Genomic DNA, 22,090 nt, shown 5'->3' on the forward strand with positions numbered 1-22,090 from the left:
GGAAAAGGAGATGGAACAGGAACAACCACCCCCTATAGCAGAACAGCAAAAAGAGCGGCCAAAACAGCAAGAACAAGTGGCTGAAGCTCCCATTTCTACAGAGCAACAGGCTCAAAAAAGTGTGCCTCCTAGGCAGGAAACAATAGTGGAGACCTCAGTGCTCCAAACACCAGCAAATGAAGAAAGAGGCAAGAAGAGGAACAGAGAGCAAGAGACTCCCCTCACCGCATCCACAACTCAAGGGGAGAAAAGGCAGAGATTAAATCCCCTCTCTGAAGAAGAAATGCCTATTGGGCAATCCTTGGGCATGGGCCCTCCTAGCATGGAGGCATCTGCCAGTTCCTTTCAGCAGGAACAAGAAAGAACCCTTGGAGGAGAGGTCAGCTCCTCAAGTCAGCAAAGGAGAGCTGAATCAGGCATTAAGCAACAATTCATTGACATCAAGAAGAGAAATGAGCCAGTCAGGCTCCAGCTCTATAATCACTTGCTTAAGATGGCCCCTACCAACCAGCAGAGGCTTATGTCAGCTTATGACATAACAGAGGGGAAAATGACCATGAGTCATTTCATGCCCACCATACTGCATCCACAGTCAGCTGCAGACTATATAAGGACCAACCTTGAGGTCCTTGCAAAAGACATCCACCCTATGGACCAGATAGAGCTTCACAAGCAAACGGGTGAGATGGTCTATTCAACTCTTGCAGACAAGACCTTCCTGGCACATAAGTTGGAAAACAGTCTGCACAATACAACTGCTCAACTTGAGTTGGAGAAAGCATCCTCTCAGGCCAAAGACAACAGGATCAGGTCTTTGGAAGACATCATTATAGAGCTTGGACATGACCCAAAGGATCCCAAAGCTATAAAGGAGCTACTAAAGATAAGAGATTCAGACATTGCAGCTTTAAGAAAGATGGTGAAAATCCCAGCAACCATTCACCCTCAAACGGAAGAGGTTGCTCAACAGAGAAAAGACCAGGATGTAGTAGCCATTCTGCTAACGCTACATAAGCAACTGGTACAAACAGAAGGAAAGCTGGTACAGACGAGGCTGCATTACAGGAAGCACTAAAGCAGAAAGAGGGTGGCCAGACATCTAATCCCCCTCAGCAAGTCATAAACCTTGAGGAGTCCCCTCAAACTATCATTCCTCCCACAGGGAAGACAGCTGAAACAGCCCCATCAACAACAGCACCAGCAACGACATCAGAATAGGCCCAAAGCCTTGACATGCAGAAGATGATGAAATAAATTCAGGTTCTAGAGGCACAGATGGCAGAGCTGAATGAAGCCAAGGAGAAATTGGCCACACTCAATGAGAAATATGACAAATCAAAGCAAAGTGTAGCTGAAAAGGCAAGAGAGGTGAAAGCTCTTAAGGAGAAAATAAAAGAGCTAGAGAAAGAACTCACCCTTGAGAAAGTAGTGGCCGAGATCAAGAAAGTCCTATGGACCAATATTGGCCAATCAATAACAGATCAATGGCAGTACATAGAAACCATTCATGAGCATATGGAGCTCATAAACAGAGCACACAAGGAAAGCCAAAGAGCAAGGGCATCTCTAGGCAATATGCCTGAGATAGCCAACAGAATGATAAATGTCCTTAATAACCGCACAGGCCCTCAGCTGGCAGCAATAGGCATCACCAATAGAACTGACACCATCCTGATGATAAAGAGGGTTCTAACTTCGAGAAATCTGGTGCAGACATTAGATAGAAGGTGCCAGGAGATGCAAACAGAAGTAAATAAGTTCACAGTTAAATTCACCGCATTGCATAGCAGAGGCCTTCCCAGCTTACTGAACAGCGCTGGAAGGCTCCTATCACATGAAAATTATGCTAAACGGGTAAACTCATTTGCCGCCAATCAAATAACTGTAGTACCAAGTATCCCAGAGGAAGCAGGGCCTGCGTCTGGGCAGAGCCTCTATGAGAAAGTGGAAGACCTGTTTTTTATTATGAATGAAGTCAGACATTTGTTTGAAGTACCTCCAAATTACTTCAAGTATACAGAGGTGGATGAAACATTAGGCTCAATTTTGAGGCATCAATTGCCTACACAGGAATGGTGGACCAGCACGATATAGCTATTGTTGTGAACCAACAGGTATCCATCAATTTTTTGCATAAAAATATATAATCAGCAGTTTCAGAAAGTTAATGCATCCAGTATGACTAAAAAGAGTGGACTGAGCCAACTCAGCAAACCAATTCGGCCACTAAAGCAACACTGACAGCTACATACAACAGGGCCGAGAAAGCTACAACACGACAAAGCCATAAAGACATATCTTTCAGCATTAATGCAGAAACGCTCAACCGACTCAGTGGCCTCCAAAGGTCAAAAAGACTTCTGACAGAACTAAAGAGTATTTATTTTTTATTTAGAGCATCAATAACTTCCTTATCTGCTATTCTGAAATTTGGTGAGCGTATTTATTAATCAAATGACTCAGCGGTTCAGATATTTTTGTAAAACTGATTGTATATATTCCCCCTCGCATAAGCTTGCAGGGGTTGTTGATTTTCTCTTCAAAAGCGCCTATGTTGTAAATTTCAGAGTCTAATACAAGGAGCTAATGGAATTTCCAAAGTTCTGTGTTGTTTGATGCGTTGTGATGTGTTTGGTAATTGCTCCAGGATTCCTGCATATTTCATGGCACAATAAGTTTTCTCTAAACCTTCTTGTTATGTATGTCATTCTTTCATAATCTGTTCATGCTCTATGTTTCACAGTTTAATAGCACAAAAAAAGAATAGTTTCAGGATTTATTCACTGAGTACCCTGAACTCAATCTATGCTGTTATGAGTGTTTTTCTCCAGGTTATAGTTGTAAAGGTGCAATTCTTAATTGCTGCACCTTCAAACTAAGACTTTTCACAGAGACTGTTATTCAGGAATTCAAATCCGCTCCTGGGTGATACGTTTCTTTCTCATATCATCAGTTTAGTGAAAAACTCTTAATTGCCTTTCACTGTCTGTTCATATTTCACCACCACAACCTTAAGTTTGTTTCATGACATATCCAAAGGCCTTGCAGTTTTTTGAAAAATCTCACTCAACACCTCAAGCAGCCCACAATTACCGACTCCATTGCCCAATGGACTGAACTATATGAAGACCTCATCTTAGGCACTGAAAGACATCATTCAACCAAAATTTAAATCAAAACCCATACCTCATAACTATCCTAAGATCCTCAAGAAATAAAACTAAAAGAGAGAGCCCTCTCTGATTACAGGTCGGCTAGAACCTGTAATCCAAAGTTTGGTTAGTGGTTACCCCGGCCGTATTCCCTCAGGAGTCAAAGGGAACATCCTGGGTGTTAACATACTCCGTTCCCTGAGAACTATGAAAAAACCCATTGAAAACCTGGTTCCCCCCTCCCTCCATAGATATTTGAAGGATAGTGACCTCCCCTTCATTCTGGTAGCTTCCCATAGGAATTTGAAGAGCCCATCTACCCAGTTCCCATGAGGCATCCCTACACCTCCACCCTACTGTGAATGCATCCCTGCCCTGGGTATTGCCACCCCAGCAAGCAAGGGATTGCTTCTCTATCTCCCACTAGGCCACAAATCACATGCCGGTCCACAAGAGAGCTATTCTTCTCCATTGGGTCCCATCGAGGGGGCTAAGCAAAAGCCTTCTCAGAGCACTTTCCCTCCTCCAATTGCATCCCCAGTTATTTTGTCTGTTCCTATGGACCTTACCCAGATCCAGGCTCGACTCAGGATTGAAGAATATCAACCCTGTCAACAAACCAAGGGACACTTCTAACCCTCTACTCATTACTGAGACTCCTTCCTTCCTGAGCCACATTCTCAACCAAAACAACTTATTAGAATTGTTTCTATAGTCGCTGAAGAATCCCCTTTGGATAACCCAGTGGGCCCCATAATGACTCGGCTTTCTGTCCTGACCCCAGAACCTATATACCCTAAGGCCAAGAGTAGGGTTCCCAAACCCCCTTCCTCAGGTGACAAGCCTGTCAAATCCTCCCCAGGATAATAGGCCAAAACCCCAAGAAGAATGGGAGACCTCTGCAGTGAACCCAACCGAGGGCATCATTAACATTAACCAGTGCTCTGCTTCTAGAATCATGTTTGCCAGATAGTCATGAGTGAGAGCTGAGAGGACATACTAGTTCTTGCAGATGATAACCGAACATTGCTTGATGTCCTCCAACCCTCATCATTCACCATGTTTCGCTACATGTCCTGCCTTGTCTTGTTGCATGCAAATGCCTCTCAACCTAGCTTTCTTACCATTTTGTCTTTCTGTCCACTTACCCTGCATGCTGTCCGAAGGACTCACCGTGTGCTTTCTTCCTCCGTCCACCACTCTTTCTCCTGCATGATTGTCTTGGGACAGGTTTCCCTTGACTTCCCCATAATTTCCCTTCATTAATTCTATGCTACCGTTGGCTTCTCTTGTCGTGAATTTTATCCCATTACCTTGCCACTTTCTGACTATTGTTGCCTTCTTCCCTTTGCCACTCTTGACACCTGGCCATCCTCTCTCACCTCTGCCCACTTGAGCGGTTTCCCCTGCCCTATATTGCCCGCTACTCCACTGCCATTTTCCTGCTCATGTGGCCCTTGGACAGTCTCTTCTCCCTCTTCCCGCATGCCATCTGGACATATGATCCCCCCATCGGGACAATGTAGTCTATCCTTCATATCAAATTTCCTATTTCTTGGACTAGCCATGCCTTCCTCCAACTTTGGCTTATTTTCTCCCATCTAGTTCCTTGTTGTAGTTTTTTCACCATTTCTATTTCCAGCTTCGAATCTCCCTCCACCTCAATTCTCTGAAAGCTTTCCCTCTTTGCGATTTCAAGCCCCCACTTCAGCGCATAGAGCTCTGCTTCATTATTTCTCGCAATACCACAATCCATAACAAATAGATGGATGGTATTGCCTTTGGAATCTTTGAACACAACTCCAGATCCAGCCGCCCCTGGGATCCCTTTTGTTGCTCCGTCAAAATTAAGTTTGATGAAGTCTTGCTGAGGGAGCATGAAAATATTTGGAGAATCGTTGGGTGGATATTTCTATTTCCAAGAGTTATTATTCAGCATGTTGGGTTTTAGGCTTAATCCTGCCAGTATTCGACCTTCCTAAGGATTGGTTTCCAAATCCTCTGGGTACCAGTTCTCTGCAAGGATTGTTTCTATGATATTCTGGATAATCATTCCCCATAATTATGCTATTGTTCTATTTTCCCCTTTGAAAATTCTTTTGTTATCTCCTTCCACACCGTCCACAGTAGGAATCCTAATGATATCTACCATGCATGGTTCAAAATGGGATTCTAGTAAGGCTTCCTTCTCCATTTTTCCATTTTTAATTTCATGCTTGTTTGATCTTTGTCGCTAAGGTTGAAAAGTTTCTCATGGTTTTGCCAGAGTATTTCACTATAGCTGCAGGAGTTTGTTAGATGTTCCATTGATTCTGATTTTCCTTCACAAGTGCAGTAGGTCAATGGTCCTTGTAGCCCCCTTTTCTATAGTTGATCCTAAGTGAGTGCTCTACCATGCCGAGTTATCCACATAAAGAAAGCAATTTTTGGCCATAACTTATCCTGCCAAATTCGATCCCATATGGGTGGCCCCTGTTGCTGGTGGTGTGCTTCTTGTAAGTGGTAGCCTTCTTGTATGGTGAACATCCTTTTGATTTTGTACCCCCATATTATTATATCTAGGCCTTCTGATATTGCAATTTTCCAAGACTCCATCTCCTTCTCGTATGTTGCCCACTGAATGGATTCTAGAGCATCCTGCCAATCTTGCTTCTACTTCCATTTTCTCCAGTGTTCTATCATGTTTGGGCTCCAAAAAAATTTTACTATCTAATTTGCAGGGTTATTGGTGAATTGACATATTTCCCCCAGATCAGGGCTATGATGTAATTTTTCTCTCTTCTGCCACACCTTATTCCAAAAATTGGCTTTGTCTCCTCCCCTTATTTTCTAGAAGCTATGAGTTCTTATCAATTCCCTATTTTCTGATGCCAAATTCCATATGGCCGATCCCTTGATGTTTTCTTGGACTCTCAACCTTCCTTCAATCGATCGTGGAATTCCATATTTTCTCCCCCATATTTCTTTTCATAGATCAGTTCCTCCCTGAATCCTTCTCCACCATAGCTTGGTCCCCATGACCTAGTTTAGAATATAAGGGTCTCTGATACCCAACCCACCTACTTTTAATGGATTTCTTAGCCAATGCTAGGATAGAAGGGCCCATTTTTTTTGGCCCCTGCCACGTAAATTTATTAAATATTTCAATCATCCCTTGACACACCATTTTGGGAACAACTTGACTAGATAATTGGTAGATTAGGATTGAGTGAAGCACTGCTTTCAACAATATTACTCGACTTGCCATATTCTGTGATCTGAAAGTCTAGTTCTACATTCTCCTTTGGATGTTGGATAGTAGAGACTTCCAGTTTTCCACTCTAATTTGGTGGAGACTTAGTGGGATCCCTAAGTATTTTGAAGGGATATTTCCTATGCAGAAGCCCACAATTCTTACTAGAAATGCTTGGGATGGGGTTGTAGTATTGAAGAAAAATATGTCTGACTTATCCTTATTGATCTTCGTCCTAGAGCTGCTCGTGAAATCATTAAAGATCTCCATTAGGGCTCTATATTCATTGAGGGTGTATTGCCCAAACATCATTATGTTATCAATAAACTGTTGATGTGTTAATGACAAAGCATTGCCCCACATTCTAAGACTTGTATATTGTTCACCTTGCACTTTTCCTTTAACATATCTTCCTAATCCTTCACCAACCAGTATGAACAAGAATGGGGACATTGGATCGCCTTGTCTAAGCCCCTTGTTCCATTGAAGGCCTTTGTAGGAGAACCATTGAGGAGGATTGAGAACATCGGGGTTGAGATCATCGACGATATCCAGCGTATCGTCGATGAATAAAAGCCAAACGCTTTTAGGATACCTTGTAGGTACTTCCAACTCAGGCAGTCATAATATTTCGATAAATCTAGTTTTATCATCATACCTTTAGATTTTTGACTCTTCAGGGAGTGAATTGCCTCTTGAGCCGTAATAATTCCATCCAAAATTTGCCTCCCTTTGAAAAAGTCAGTCTTCTCTTGGGAGATTGATCCGGGCAAGATAGGTTTGAGGCAATTCACCATGATTGTTGCCATGATTTTATATATTACATTGTAGAGGGCTATTGGTCTGAATCCTTGTGGTTCTTTCGAATGGTTGGTTTTGGGGATAAGAGCCAGGAAAGTGGAATTTAGTGTTGGGTTCATTCTTTTATTGCGTCAAGACTCCTCCACGATTTACACAATATCTTCTCCCATGAACGACCATGTTTCTTGAAAGAACTCGGCTATGAACCTGTCTGGGCCCAGAGCTTTGTTCTTTGCATGGCCTTTGATAACATCTTCCACCTCAGACTTAGTGATTTCCCTTAATGGGGCTAGGTTCTAATCCCAACTCGCCAATTGGGGGATATGCCAAGTTATTATGGAAATTTTCTCGATTCTATCTATATTGGGTTTTTTAGCAAGTTTTGGAAGTGGTGGACTAGCAAGTTCTCCGTTTTTTCCTTTTGAGTGAGACGATTTCCTACCCTGTCGACTAGGGAGAAGATATTGTTATGTTGACGATGTTGAATCATCACTTTGTGAAAAAATATAGTATTCCTTTCCCCTTCCTTTAGCCACTGAATTCTTGATTTCTGTTTCCATAGGATCTCTTCCTGCTGCCTCCTTTCCTCCAAATTGTTTAGTAGTTGTCCTTCTCCCTCCACTAGGGTTTCAGTTCTTCCATCATTTATTATCTATTGTTGCACCTTCCTCATCTTAGCCTGAAGCAGTTCCTGATCCTGTTGTATGTTACCAAACTCTTCCCTGTTTCATTTTTTTATTGTGTCTTTAAGTTCTTTGAGGTGGAGTTGGAAAGTATGCATTAGGTTTCTTCCTTCTCTCTCACTTTCTTTCCACCACTCCTTTCAGTTTTCCAAGGAAGGTCAGGTATCTTAACTGGAAAGCTTAAAACCTAAAGGGTCTCTTGATTTTCCCTTGTTTCATATCCACTTCTAGTCTAATCGGCCAATGATATGAACCTAAGTAGTGTAGGATGGATGCCTTGTAGTAAACATCTTTGCTGATTAGGTTTTATGTGGCCAAAAATCTATCAAGGCGAGACACTATTTTCCTATTTCCTCCTCTTCTGTTGTTCCACATGTACCTTCCATTGATTGTTGGTATGTCCACCAGATGTAGCTCTTCTTGGACGCCCTTGAATTGTTCCATTTTGGACTCCCCCTTCTAATCCCTCCTTTTTTCTCCTCAAACGATGTTAACAGGTTGAAGTCACCTACAATCAGCCAGAGCTTTTCGTCATGCATTTGGTTTAGGGTCCTTATATTTTTTAAGAAGTTTTCCTTTTCAATTGGAATGTGCAGGCCATAGATTGCTGAGAGCATGAACCATTCTTTAGTTCCTATGTTTTGGAACCGACCTGTGAGGATGCGCTGCATCCCTATCCAATAATCTGCTTTTACTTCTGCTAGATTCCATATTATTGCTATCCCTCCTGCACTTCCTTTTTCATCTGTTGCTACTACCTCATACCTTGGTTTCATCTTCCTTAGAATCTCTTCTAGTTTTTCTCTTGTTATCTTAGTTTCTTGGAGAAGCATAATTTGTGGCTTTTCTTTTTTCAATCGCTCCATTAAGTATCTTTGTTTTCCTCGGTTGTTTAGGCCTCTTATATTCCAAGATATTACTATCATTGGGAAACTTTATTAAGTTGTTGGTATACCGTTGATAGCGATACCACCCTGCCCGTGTTCACCAACATCTCTCCCATTATCTGTATTGATTCCTGTAAATTTCTCCTTCCTCTTTTCTTTCTGCCTTTTGCTCTATTTTGGTACTCCTGGGGGTTTTCCTAGTGCATACCTAGTTGCTCTGTGATCTCAACCTATCCCTGTCCTTGTTTGGATTTATATTGTTGAAATGTCTCTTTGTAAAGTTTCTTTTGGTGCTCTAGTATAAATCTTTCATCTAAGTGCCTCCATTCATTTAACAATTTATTGAGAACTTCCTCTTCAATGCTTAGCTCCTCCCCCTTACTTGCGTCGATTTCTATTATAGTAGTTTCCATCCCTACCTGTTCATCTTTATCTTTGAGATCAATTTGGGCTTTTTGCTTAGGTGTTGTTTTTGCTTGACTAGAACTAATTTCTTTTCCTTTTTCTTGGTAATCCATGGGTTGGTTTTCATTTTCTGCTTCTTCTTCCACCTGTAGTTCCTCATATATGTTTTTACTAGTCGAGTGAGTTTGGTTATCTTTTTCTAGGTTGTGGAGTCCCTTTGGTGTCCTTCTCTTGTTCTTAACCTCTTGGAATCCCTCATTTCCTTCCTATTTGGTTTTCAGTTGTTTTTCCTTTAGCTTCGGGTCTTCCTGGTTCAATGGGCATTCTTTAAATAAATGGCCATATTCATGGCACCTTTGGAACTTGAACGAAATATTCTCATAGTCCAGGGTCTGTTGCCATATGTATTCATGGTATTCTAGCTCTACTGATTCAGGTATGGGTTTTGCTATATTCATATACACGCAGATTTTTGCATAGGATGTATATCGACCTCTTTTTGTGGTTTCAACTATTTTAACAAATTTTCCTATTATGTTCCCGATTCCTTCTAATATTTTTGGATCCCAGAAGTCCATTGGGAGTCCAAAGAGTCTTACCCATATAGGGGCTGCTAGGAATTTCTCTTTATTTGGGTCATAATATTCCTTCCAATATCGCATGAACAGACCTGCATTATAATGGAAATAGGGGCCATTTTCAAATAATTTTTCCTTATATTTTAGGTTTGAGAAGATTACCTTAAGGAAGCCTCTGACTCCCAAATTGAGTTCAATATGGACTTTGGGTTTCCATTTCTGTTGTATCCACTTGATCAGGTCTTTCTCTGTCGGCCACACTCCTATGAACTTGCAGATCATCGTGTGGTCCTTCATGAAGCTTCTGTATCTTTCCAGTTTGTTCATCAGGATTACAAATATGGGTTTCTCTGCAGCACATGGCAGAAACTGCCCCCTGATTTGAACCTGCCATCATGCCCCGAGGACTGGGCCATTTGTCGGATTAGTTGCTTCTTGGGCTTGTGGCTGAGATTTTGTTTTTTGGCACGAGTCTCCTGCCACAACATCCCGGTAGGATGGGATATCTCCCTCCCCCCCACCCCCCCGTTTGTGTCTATCATCACGGGATGTTTAATGGCCCACTGTCTGCCTAAACTGCTGGAGAGGTTAGGGAATGCAGGTTCTGGCCTTAGGATTTGGGCATGTCAATGATGCAGGGTTTCTAGGGTTGTAGAGCACCTTTTCAGCATCAAGACAACTAGCCTGACACTACTAGAAAAACAAACTATGGGAAATTTTGTAGACTCTAGTGGAAGCAACTCTAATCCTAAATTAGAATGATAATATTAATTAATTAATACTAATTAATTTTAATTATGTTATTAATTTATTACAAATTTAATTAAACAAAATTAAACATAATTTAACAATTAAAAAATTATTATATTATATTTATATTATAATTTGAATTATATTAAAATTATAATATAAATTATAATTATAATATATTATTATATTTAAAGATTTTAAACAAATCAATATTTATTAAACAAACCATTAGAATCAACCATTGTTAAAAGAAATATTACGTAAAAGAAATATTACGTGAAGAGGTGAGGAGTCTTTTAATGAAGGAGAGGAGGGAGTTAATGGAGGAGTGGAGTGATAAGGAGGCTTACGTGAGGTGAGGAGAGGAGGAGAGATAAGGTAATGAGGTGGAGGGTGATGATGAGGTGATGTAGGCCTAGGAGTCATAAGGAGTAAAACTTTGTATTAAAACTTTTTTACTTCTCATATTTTTCTAAAATCGCACCATTGCAAATTTTAAATATAAGCGCATAAACAAAAATTTATTCATGATATGTGATTTGTGATGTATTGTAATCGCAACATCGCATTGCAAATTTCGATCACAATATTTTTTAAATTGTAATTTTTTGATCACATTTTTTTAGATCGGGATTTTGGAAGGGAAGGTGAAGTGGGGCCCACGTTAATTAACCATCCTACAAATTGGACTTCAACCATTTTGCAATTTTGAGAATCCGGTCTTGGCAACTTGTTTTAAAATACTAAATTGGATTAAATTACCAAGATTTCGAAACACGTTTTCATTCGTTGTATGATTTAGCTAGGTCATTTTGTAGGACCGTTAGTGAAAAAATGAAAAAATATGAGTAAAAACTAAATAAGAGTCAATATTTACAATGAATGACTATTGAACTTAATTAGCTATGAAAAACCGAGATTTTATACATTTATTTATATTTTTAGTCTAGGCAAGAAAACAATCAAACTTCAAAGGAGTTCCATTTACAAACTGGTTGACCAAATGAGTCGAAACAAGTATAAATAGAGAGCTTGTGAAAAGTTGGATTCAATGAAACAATCAAACATAAATCTAACGAAAATGAAAAAATGATAAAATTGTAAGACAATTAACTTAAATGAAAATCATAAAAGATGCTTAGCCAAAAATTAATGGAAAGGGTCTCCATTACTTCAAGTAATGGGGGGTGTTGGGTTTTCCCTACAACAATGGCGACACACTGGGAAGAACCAATTATCTCTGGTTAAAGATAATGAAATTTAATTTATACAAAGGTTAAAGATAATGGAGTTCACAAAATCGTCTAATAGTAAAATATTTCCATAGGTCCCACATAAAATAGATTAAGTAATTAGAGTCATATAAAGATAAGTATTCAAAGAATACTAGAGTAAAAGTCATGAATCCAAATTTAGGAAAATTTGTTTTAAAACTACCTCATATAATAATAGAAGAAGTTAGAGATAAGAGTTTTTGATAAAGCATATATCCATTTTATGATTGTCTCTGACGTCACTTCACTGCTAGCAAGCCTGAACAATACCCCAATGAAGTTATTGTTTATGCCATACAAGATTAGTCCCACTGGCAACAAGCATCCATAGCCCCGACAAGTTTACTTGTATTTCGCATGCTTCCTCTTTAATCACTCTTTTGATAAGTGTATTTTAAAGCTTGTAGTTTATGATATATTTGAGTGAAAGAGGTGGGATGGTAATAGAGATTTATGTTTAATGGACATAATACTTTCATAATGTTTGCTCCAAATTCTTTTCCTAGAACTATTAATCAGAGGCTTTTATGTGGAGGGGTGGGAGGGATTCATTGTATTGAACTCAAATCAGTTCTTTCCTTGAAAAAATAAACTCCATCACTTAGTAAGGATGTGTGTTCCTCCATGAAAAAGATTTAACGAAATAGGAGTTATGGTTCCATAAGGATATGCCTTTAATGATAAATGAAATTCACTGATATAGGAAGAGTTAAGATTTCCCCCTGTATGTCAACCATTGTTGAACAAGAAAGGTCATTTCACATATATCATGGCAGAGTCACCAAAATCAAAACAAAACTGAAAAGAAAAGAAAAAGAATTCCTAAGCTAAAGTAAGAAAATAAATCAACAATCAAAAATAAAAATGAAGGTGAAAGGTGAAAGAAAAATCCAAATTTTGAAAAGATAAACTCTAATACGATAGTTTATACCAATATCTCAACGAGACAAAGTGTTTAGTCAATTTAGTGTTATCTAAATTGCTAGTATTTATTGTCAACCCGGGGCTCGTAAGCTGATGAAGTGAGGGTGTACTATATGTACTTAAGTAACCTCTTAGAGTTTTTCTTATCGTTGGGGGTGTTGTTGTGGTTAATTATGTTCCTAGATGGAATGAGAATTTATAAACAAGTGAGTGATAGTGTGTGTGTAGAGTGAATTCTAAATGAGTGGAAGTGTGTGTGGAGTGATCTCTAACTAATTGCTTGAAAGGAAATGCTTGGAAAGAATAAGTGAAATTGAAATGACTTGAAATAAACTTGAAAGCAAATGACCACTACCAATGGCACTAGACACCGTTCAAGTTGCTGCTAATGAAAGAAAAGAGAATCACTTTTAAAACCCAAGAATAAAGATTATCTCTCTCTAACTCGATGCCTCAAAGCACATGTACTGTGTAAAGCACGGAAAGAAAGTAGCTTAAGTGGAATTATAAAAGTGAGAAAAATATGCTTGAAAGACTAATGACAATAATTTGCTATTTCTAATTCTCTACTTCAGCCATATGTACTATGGAAAGCATGATTAGAAAGTAGTGAGGAAATAGTCTAGGAAGCACTTTAAAATCAAAACTTCTACTTTAAAGACTAGTGGTAATGATTTACTCTTTCTAACTCGATACTTCAAAGCACATGTACTGTGTAAAGTACGGAAAGAAAGTAGCTTAAGAACAGTCCAAAAAGCACCCAAACAAGCTGCAAGTTAGTGATATTTTGATCTTAAAAGATAACAGTTTATGATGAAGATCATTCATGTATATTAACAGCTCTTTGAGAAATAAGATTAAAAACTAACTATAAAGACAAAATGGAAGCACTTGAATTGTCAACTTCAAATACCATTAGCTGTAAAGCAAACACAACACATATAAAAATAAATCCCGGGCTAAAAGAAACCTGCAAAGAAAGAACACTGATCAGCTGAAAATAAAGGAAAACAAGTAAATGAAACTATACATGCTTAAGGAAACAAATAAGAAAATAATGAAATGCTGCACATGAAATACTTTACAAAGGCTGAGATGAGCAGGGGCCCTCTGTTCATTCAGCCACAAGAGAACTCAAAGATCTGGAAACTTCAAAACAGTGCTATATTGATTCCTCCATTTGCAAAAAGTTTACAAAACAGAGTGCTGGAATAGCACTAGAAAACAGAGTTCACAAACGCTTCTAAATTCAACACAAGTGCAGCAAATTACAACTAATCAAAAGTTCTTTGAGCGTACGCAGACGCATCAATTTATAGGAGCTTCTAAGATAGCCTACGCGTACAGCTAGTTAACAGAAAAACAATAAAACAGTATGCGTATTAAAGGTCCTTTGACACATCACGGCTGCGTGGACGAGTTTAGTGGTTCTGTCGACATGGATAATAAATCCTATGTTAGATTGCGTCCTCTGCCATCTGTAGAACATAGACAGATCACCATTTAAGGTGACGTGACCAAACAGCTCTCAAACACCGTTTAAACCACCTTGAGTTGACCGTGGCTAAACCAGCTTTGACCATGGGTGAAAGTGACGTGGATGGCTGGAACAATGGGACAGGAACCTCGAGCACACTGATACCTGAGTGCCCATGTGGCCCGTCTAGCAAACCGACACGTGGATCATAGTGTTTAACAAAAAGGCTGCAGGATCTTCAGATAGCTGCGGGATCATCAGATAGCTGCGGGATTCCTGCAAGTGAGTCAAAAACTAAACAAATAGTCATCCATTAGCAAAACTTGCTTGATCATGCTTATTGACACTGAATGTAATGATCTGAGAGGTTTTATGGTGAGAATGAGGCAAAAGTGAAGAAAAGATAAGGAAAAGTGGAGGAAAATGGTAGACAAATAGGTGTAAAATAGAGGTTCTACACAAAGTAAAAGAAAATAATCATGTGAATGTTCCTTCTTTTGTTGAGGTTTAGATAAATTTTATCTTGCAGAGTTATAAGCATTTTGGCTTCCAATAACAGTGATGATAAAATTTAGCGACAAAAAAAAAAATCTATCTGGTGTCAATTATTTTGTTTCAAAGCATCAACTTAACCATTTTCTAAGAAAAGAAATGATTGAAGAAACAAACTAAAGGTTCAGAAACTCCCTAGTGTAGCTGATTCGATGAGGATTATTAGTAAACAATGGAAAGTGAATTCCAAATATGATCTGGTGGAAGCGTGAGAAGTTTTATGAGGAGCTACAAAACAGAGTTTTATATCAGCAAAAATTAAAAACAAAACTGAAACCAAAAGTAAATAAATGAAAGTGGGCACATGGAACTTACCATTTGGAGAATTGTGTTCAATCTTACCTGAGAGGTATCATTTTCTCCAACAAAAGATAACTTCTTCCTTTAATTATAATTAAAAGGATGAAGAAGTTGAATTGACTGAAATCTTATTGACCCACAATCATCACTTATTAAATTTAAACTAAAACAAGCAACAAACTAGAAGAAAACAATGTTTCATGTTCCAGGAATATGAAGTAAATCGAATTCATCAGAGATGAGAATGTAAATATGCTCCTTAATGAATCATAGTCATAAATGCTCTCTTTCATTTTTTTATTTTTTATTTTTAGTTTGTATTAGCCCCATTATATTGAAGTTGATTCAAAATCCCAAATAATATATCAATTATATATATGAAGATGATTTGAATCTTTAAATGATAAGTATGGGGTGAATATCAAAATTCAAAATAAAAGAGAATTCCAAATGGATTAATCATGATCTATTATCTTTACTTGTTCCAAATTTTCTACGAATTGCTACATTACCATAGTGGATGCTCATGAGTGCCTTTGTAGTAAATGAAGATGCTCACTAAAAGATGATTGATATAATAAAATGTGCATCCAATAATGAATCAAAGGAAAAAATTTAAATGAACCACAGGTGATGAAATATTTCATTAGCCAAGAAGATTTTTGAGAAGAGTAAAAGAGGTCCATGTGCGTATATCATGAAGAATATATATCCCTTTAGTCAGAAAGTCATCCCTATGATTGAATTCTTGGATTTCACAAAGTTATGATTGAAACACATCCAAGTTTTGAGTCATCATGATAACATGAAAGTAGCATACATATTCAAAGATAATGGAACAAGACTTCATGTCATCATAGTGAATTTTTCCTTTGATAGATGTAATGGATATGATAGTGGTAAAAGGAAATGTGAGGCTCAAAGAAGTAAATCTTGGAATTTGTTTTTAAATGCTTCTGATATAATACAAATCCAAGAGTCTAGGAATTTGAAATCTTGAGAAAAATCTAGAAAAAAGTTAGGTAGCGAATTAGGATTTCGAATTTCATCAGTTAGAGGCTCTGAGTCCCTTTGGAAGAAATGAATATGACCAAAGGGGAACATTTTGGTAATTGTGATGCATGGTTCAACTTTATCTTCACAATTTGAATATTTGGAACACACATATATAAACTCATAGATAAGATCATTTTTTGTAAGTGTTTTGTGCAAAAATTTCCTCCATTTGTAGCAAATCCGAGTTTTATAATGAGCATAAGCATTTGATTCTAGTTGTATCAATGAGAGACAAAATATGATCATTTACCCATAACATAAATTTCTGAATTTCTGCACATATGAGTGTTATCAGAGAAAAGTATCGGCGAAATATTATAGCTGTATTTTTTGAAACATGCGATATTATGAACTTCCGATAGGCCTTGATTAAAGATATGAACAAAAATGTATATCGTAGGTCTTTTATCGGAGTTTCAATATCGGGTGTACAAAAGGAGAACAACTGATTGAATTTTTGTGATATGGCAAGTGGGAAGTTATATCGGGGATCTTGCATCACAAGTTACCTATCGAGAATGCTTATGATCAAATGCTATGAGATGGATGATGTGGTATGGAAGATGTGATATCGTGAAAAGTTTTATCGGAGATCAGAGGCGATGGGGCTATCGCAAGAACGAAGATATTTGGTGCAATCTTATTTGAAAACCTATGCTATGCAGTTTGTGATATGTGACGTGACATCTTTGTAGGACCAACATTGGGCTTGATAAGAGATCGGTGATCAGATGATTTAAAATGAGATGTAACATCATTGATACACCGATGTGTGATGTAGAATGGACGTGATAGTTTTATTAAATAAATTCAATCCCTTATCAGATCTTGGATATTAGAAGTTTTAAATGTACGTCCCAATCGAAATTGCGATTTTATGAGTGGATGCGATATCTTTTAAAATTGAATTTAAATTCCATATTGGGTCGAGGACATCGAACTTTTAAAGCATGCACTTCAACCAAAATTGTGATTTATAAACGGATTTGATATCTTTCAGAACTAGAATTAAATGTGGTATCGGGTAAAATATTGGGTAGATATCACCATATTTCAATTGATGCTTTATATGAAATGTCCTGACATTAGGATGCTCTGATAATAATAACAACAATACGATGAGATTGGGACGTTTTAAAGTATCCAAAATAGAAGTGGCCAACTCAAATTTTCCTTTATATAAAAACTCCATTTAATAATTTGATTAACCATCAGATTATTCGATCAGAGGAAGATATTATCGCGACTTTCTCATGAGGAGAGTTGCGATATTATATTGATCCGACATGAATTTCCCGATAATGTATTTAAAAGTCTTAAACATAATTTTAATGAAATATATAAGGAAAATTAATGAATCCTCAAATTTTGAAATAAAAACTAATACTTCCCTCAGCATGCTGCAGATTTAAAATAGTTGCCTGCTTGTTTCAAGTCTCCAAAATCAAAGCAGTGAAGACCTGGCAGAAAATTGACTGTAAATTTTACCTCATGAATCCTAAATTTCTCCCATGTTCAGTATTGTTGGACACCTAATCCTCTAAGGGTTGGTGTGGAAGATGAACAGCCAAAAGGAGTCCAAGGGACCACTTGGAATATGAAACCAAGGGTCACTCCTATGTATTATAAATATGTATCATTGTGAATAAGAAATGTACTATCCTGCTTATCTTTCCTATTTTGTCTCTGCCATGTGTGTGTTTAACATGGTATCAGAGTCCCTTGGACTCCTTTTGACTGTTCAGCTTCCACTCCAACCCTTAGAGGATTAGGTGTCCAACATTCCCCCCCTTAATCCGAAGGGTTATGTATGAGTCCAAGAAGAGAGCTGTAATACAAAATGTGCAAAAATGCATGGCAGCACTAGGCTGAATGTGCCCAATGAAATGTTGGTATAAAGGGTAGTGGTTTAAGGATTACCACCAACACTAGAACGCTTAGTGCAGTTCCTAGAACTCTTCCAAGTCTAGCATGAAGCTCAAGTCTTCTGCTAGAGGAAGTGCTCCTGATATTTTGAAGTGGGAAACCTTCAACCATGAAAGGGAGGTCTCACCCCGCATAAAAGGGAGAACCTCAACCTGAAAAGGGAAGTCTCAACCTGTGATGGTTTAAGGATGACCAACAACTCTGGAATGCTAATGAAATTCCCGGAACTCTTCTGAATCTAGCAAGAAGCTAAAGTCTTCTGCTAGAGGAAGTGTCCCCAACTCTTTGAAGAGGTATCACTGACTGAAGGCATGCTCAGGGGCATATTTGTCTGTGGCTACAACTCTGAATCTGGTGTGGTAGGTTTTGGCTCAGGATCGCTTGATATGGCTTTGAAGCTTGTAGATGACCATCATTTTCCCACCTATCAGATACAAGGTGAGAGGATGAAGAAATCTCAACTACAAGAATATTCAATACTCTAGAACAAGTTCTGACATATGACTGGAATATCTTCTTAGCTGTTGATGCCCATTGCCAAGAAGCGATCCATCCAAGATGAATCTTTGTTCTTGTAGGAGGGTTGTTTCTGAAGCATCTGTTTGAAGAATGACCGGTTTTATGACAGTGCTTACATGGATGAAGATCAAAACAATGATCTTTCATGTGGCCAACTCGGTCACAGTGTTGGCATTTCACAATCTGTTGTTTTTATTATGGAAGAGGAGCAGAATGTGGAACAACTGAAGGTGAACTGTCATGAAGGAATCCAACACTCTGAAACTGGATGGGCTTTGAGTAATCTAGAATATGAAAGGACACATCCTTGTCATATCCAAGACTAGTTCTATGCTTGTTGTGGACAAGCTCTTCCCAAGGTCTGATGATTGGCTTGGGAAGTGTTGGCTGAATTTTTGCGTCGGCATGCAATTCTGCTACTTCATTGGGCACTAGATCTGAATCAACTTGCTACTTATGGGAGTCTGTTTCAATGTTCTGAACAGAAATAGGTTCAGAATGATGACTCCACTGCTGTAATTCTTCCTGCTGTAGTTGAGATTCAAGCTGCAAAAAAGCAATGTTTTCTTGTGCATGTTGTAAAGATGTTTGAATATCTCTGAGAGTGTCTTTGCTGACTTTAACTATGCTTCCACCAGTAGATAAGATTAGAGTGCTTAATAACTCTAATAATCCATGAATTTTCTCCATTATTCAAACAATCAAATCAATAAATGACCAAAAATGCACTTGTAGAAACAATAATGGTTTTAGAAAATTAATTTGCCAACTTTTCAACACGAATTAATTTGCACTGATGTCTGCTCATGTTCTCACTTCACAATGTCTTGTGCCTCAATTTCTACACAGCAAGCCCAATATTGCTGCCTTAACAGAATGTCCAGCTTGACAGGTTTGCAGCCCATAGGCTCTTCTTTTCCAGCAATAACAAGACCCCAATAGAAATGAGATTAGCTTCTATATTTCATCGACCATACACCATATAACACTAACACCTGTGCACAATAGCCTTCAATGCAACCAAGGCTCTCCCAATTTTATTTTTGCAGAGTATCCTTGACCACTATTGACAATAATATTTAAAATTTTCGCATCTTTGCCTTAGACTCTGATATGTTAAGAAACTTCAAAGATTTCACATCCACTTGTCAACCCTGCTGGCCTTCATTTGTTGTGGACACACTACAGAAAAGGTTGAGCGGTTCACTAGCCTTGAGCCAAACAAAGGTTGAAGAGGCTAAAGCGAGAGGAGAGAACATTAATCTTCATGGGCAGAGTAAAATCAATATTATAGTCAATGCTGTTAAATACTACTTTAGGGTTCAGAAAGGCAAGTTGATTCCTCTAATCAAATAGCTCTAGAAGGACAGCTTCAAAATGAAGCAAAGCATAATCTATTCATTAAAGATTCACTTGAGCAAAACATATACATGTTACAAAGTCCACCTGCACAGGCCAGCATAATGGAAATGAATACACCGGAGTTGTTGCTGAGCAGAAAGATTCGATATGAGAAGATAGAGGTATTATGAAGACAATGTTATTATGAAGACAGGGTTATTATGAGGCACGCGGGCTATTATGAAGACAACGGTATTATGAAGAGGAAGACAACGTTATTATGATGGAAACGCAGTTGAAATAATACTAAAATAGGTAAAAATTTTGAAATCGAAGGCAAAAACCCTAAAAATGTCAAAAACATAGTGATCTCCCCATGCTATGGACCAACGTTCACCGTGGAGCATTTCCATTGCCGCGCCTAGTCATCCAACAACATGAGGGCAGCTGTTCCATTCCTGCACCATCTGATCCTCAGACCCGTTAATACGAGACAATGCAGACACCTTCACACCGTCAAGGCCTCTCAGACGGCCACAGAGACGTCAAAACTCCATACAAACCACAGCGCCTGCTCAGAAATTCTCTGCATTAGGAACTCTCTGCTGTCAAGAGAGTAAATGGCTGTCGAGGTCGCAGAAGAATACCTCACTCGACTGCAACAGACAGAACTAGGAGCAGTGTGAGCATTTTGGATGAATGATGATCCTCCTGTAGGTGTTAGCGTAGCTTCGTGGAGGACAATCTTATACCAGAGACCACAACTTGTCAATATTAACGATAGGACAGTGATAATGGTTCCTCAGCTTGTGGAAATGCCTCATACCAACCTTACCAAAGTAGTCGAGACAACATTATACATGGGCGCAACGGAGCGATGTATGCATATCAAGAGAAGGAGTAGCGTATATGGAGTTAACGCAGAGTGTATTTATTGGAGTAGAGATGGTTAATGCAGAGCCGAGACAATATTTGTATGGGCCATCATTTGTATGGTTAACGCAGAGCCAAGGCAACATTTGTATGGAATAGCATTTGTATGGTTAACGTAGAGCCAGAGATAACAATTGTATGGGCCAACATTTGTATGGTTAACGCAGAGCTAGAGACAACAATGGCAGGCACACCATGGATTGGTTATTGCCAAGTCAATTGCAAGATTTGAAAAACCTGACCAGAAGGCTGAGATTCAACCGAAGTGGACAAACCATTCAATGGCTATTGAGCTTGGCCACCAATGAATTTTTAAATGTCAGTTGTTTGGGGTTTCAGTTTAATGGCACAGACTTCCAACGAGAAGAATTATGTATCCATGCTTCCAATGCAACGAAATGCACTTACAGTTGTCAACAGAACGATAATATACCACTTTTGCAAACAAAGCCACACAAAGCAAATTCAGCTTGTTTTGGTCGTTCAATAAATTTTAACGCAGTAGCAGTCAATAAAATTTAATGCAGCAACAACCATGTCATAGCATTAATACAGGTTTTGAACCAGGAATACTCACAACATCAATGCTAATCCATATCCATCATAAATTCAACATAGAGAGATGAATACATATACCCAATGCACCCAGAGATATTTTCTGCCAACGCAGATGTAATTCGAACCATTCAATGTAGAGCTTTGAAACAACATCCAATACTGCTCTTCAAAAACTCAACACTCCATTTCCAGTCAATGACACTCCCTTTCTTGCTGAGATCTCCATTCCAACGCAGTAAAATAGCATGACCAATGATTAATATATTCCAATGACATGACTAGAGATTTAATGTTTTGCTTCAATGACTTTCACAGGAACTGCTTCAATTCATTTCTTAGGACTTCAAATAAAATCACAAAAAATGCACTAGGAGTATGGACTTGGAATTAATGCACAGCTAAAATGCAAAGGTAACATTTGAATGAGGAATGGAGAAAGAGCGCACAGCTTCCATTGGTTTGTAGGAACAGGTCTGAGTGGGAGCATGAAACTAACAGAGAGTGTTAGAGTGTTGCATTGGTAGAGAGGGACAGGTCTGACAATATTCCTCTTTGCAGTCGCAGGGGCAGGTCTGCTCACAATAGAGGAATGGCATAGCTGATAGAGGTAACAACTTCTATTCTAACAAATGTTTAGAAAGGCATAATCAGGAGGAGAGCATTGGTTTACAAAGGCCACAAAAACAGGTGGCTCACACTTGAGTAGGGCAAGAGATCACCTGCTCTGCTACCATGTTAAACA

This window comes from Pinus tabuliformis, chromosome 9, assembly GCF_031772625.1.
Source record: "Pinus tabuliformis cultivar Carrire ecotype Pingquan chromosome 9, CPIR1, whole genome shotgun sequence".
Classification (NCBI taxonomy): Eukaryota; Viridiplantae; Streptophyta; class Pinopsida; order Pinales; family Pinaceae; genus Pinus; species Pinus tabuliformis.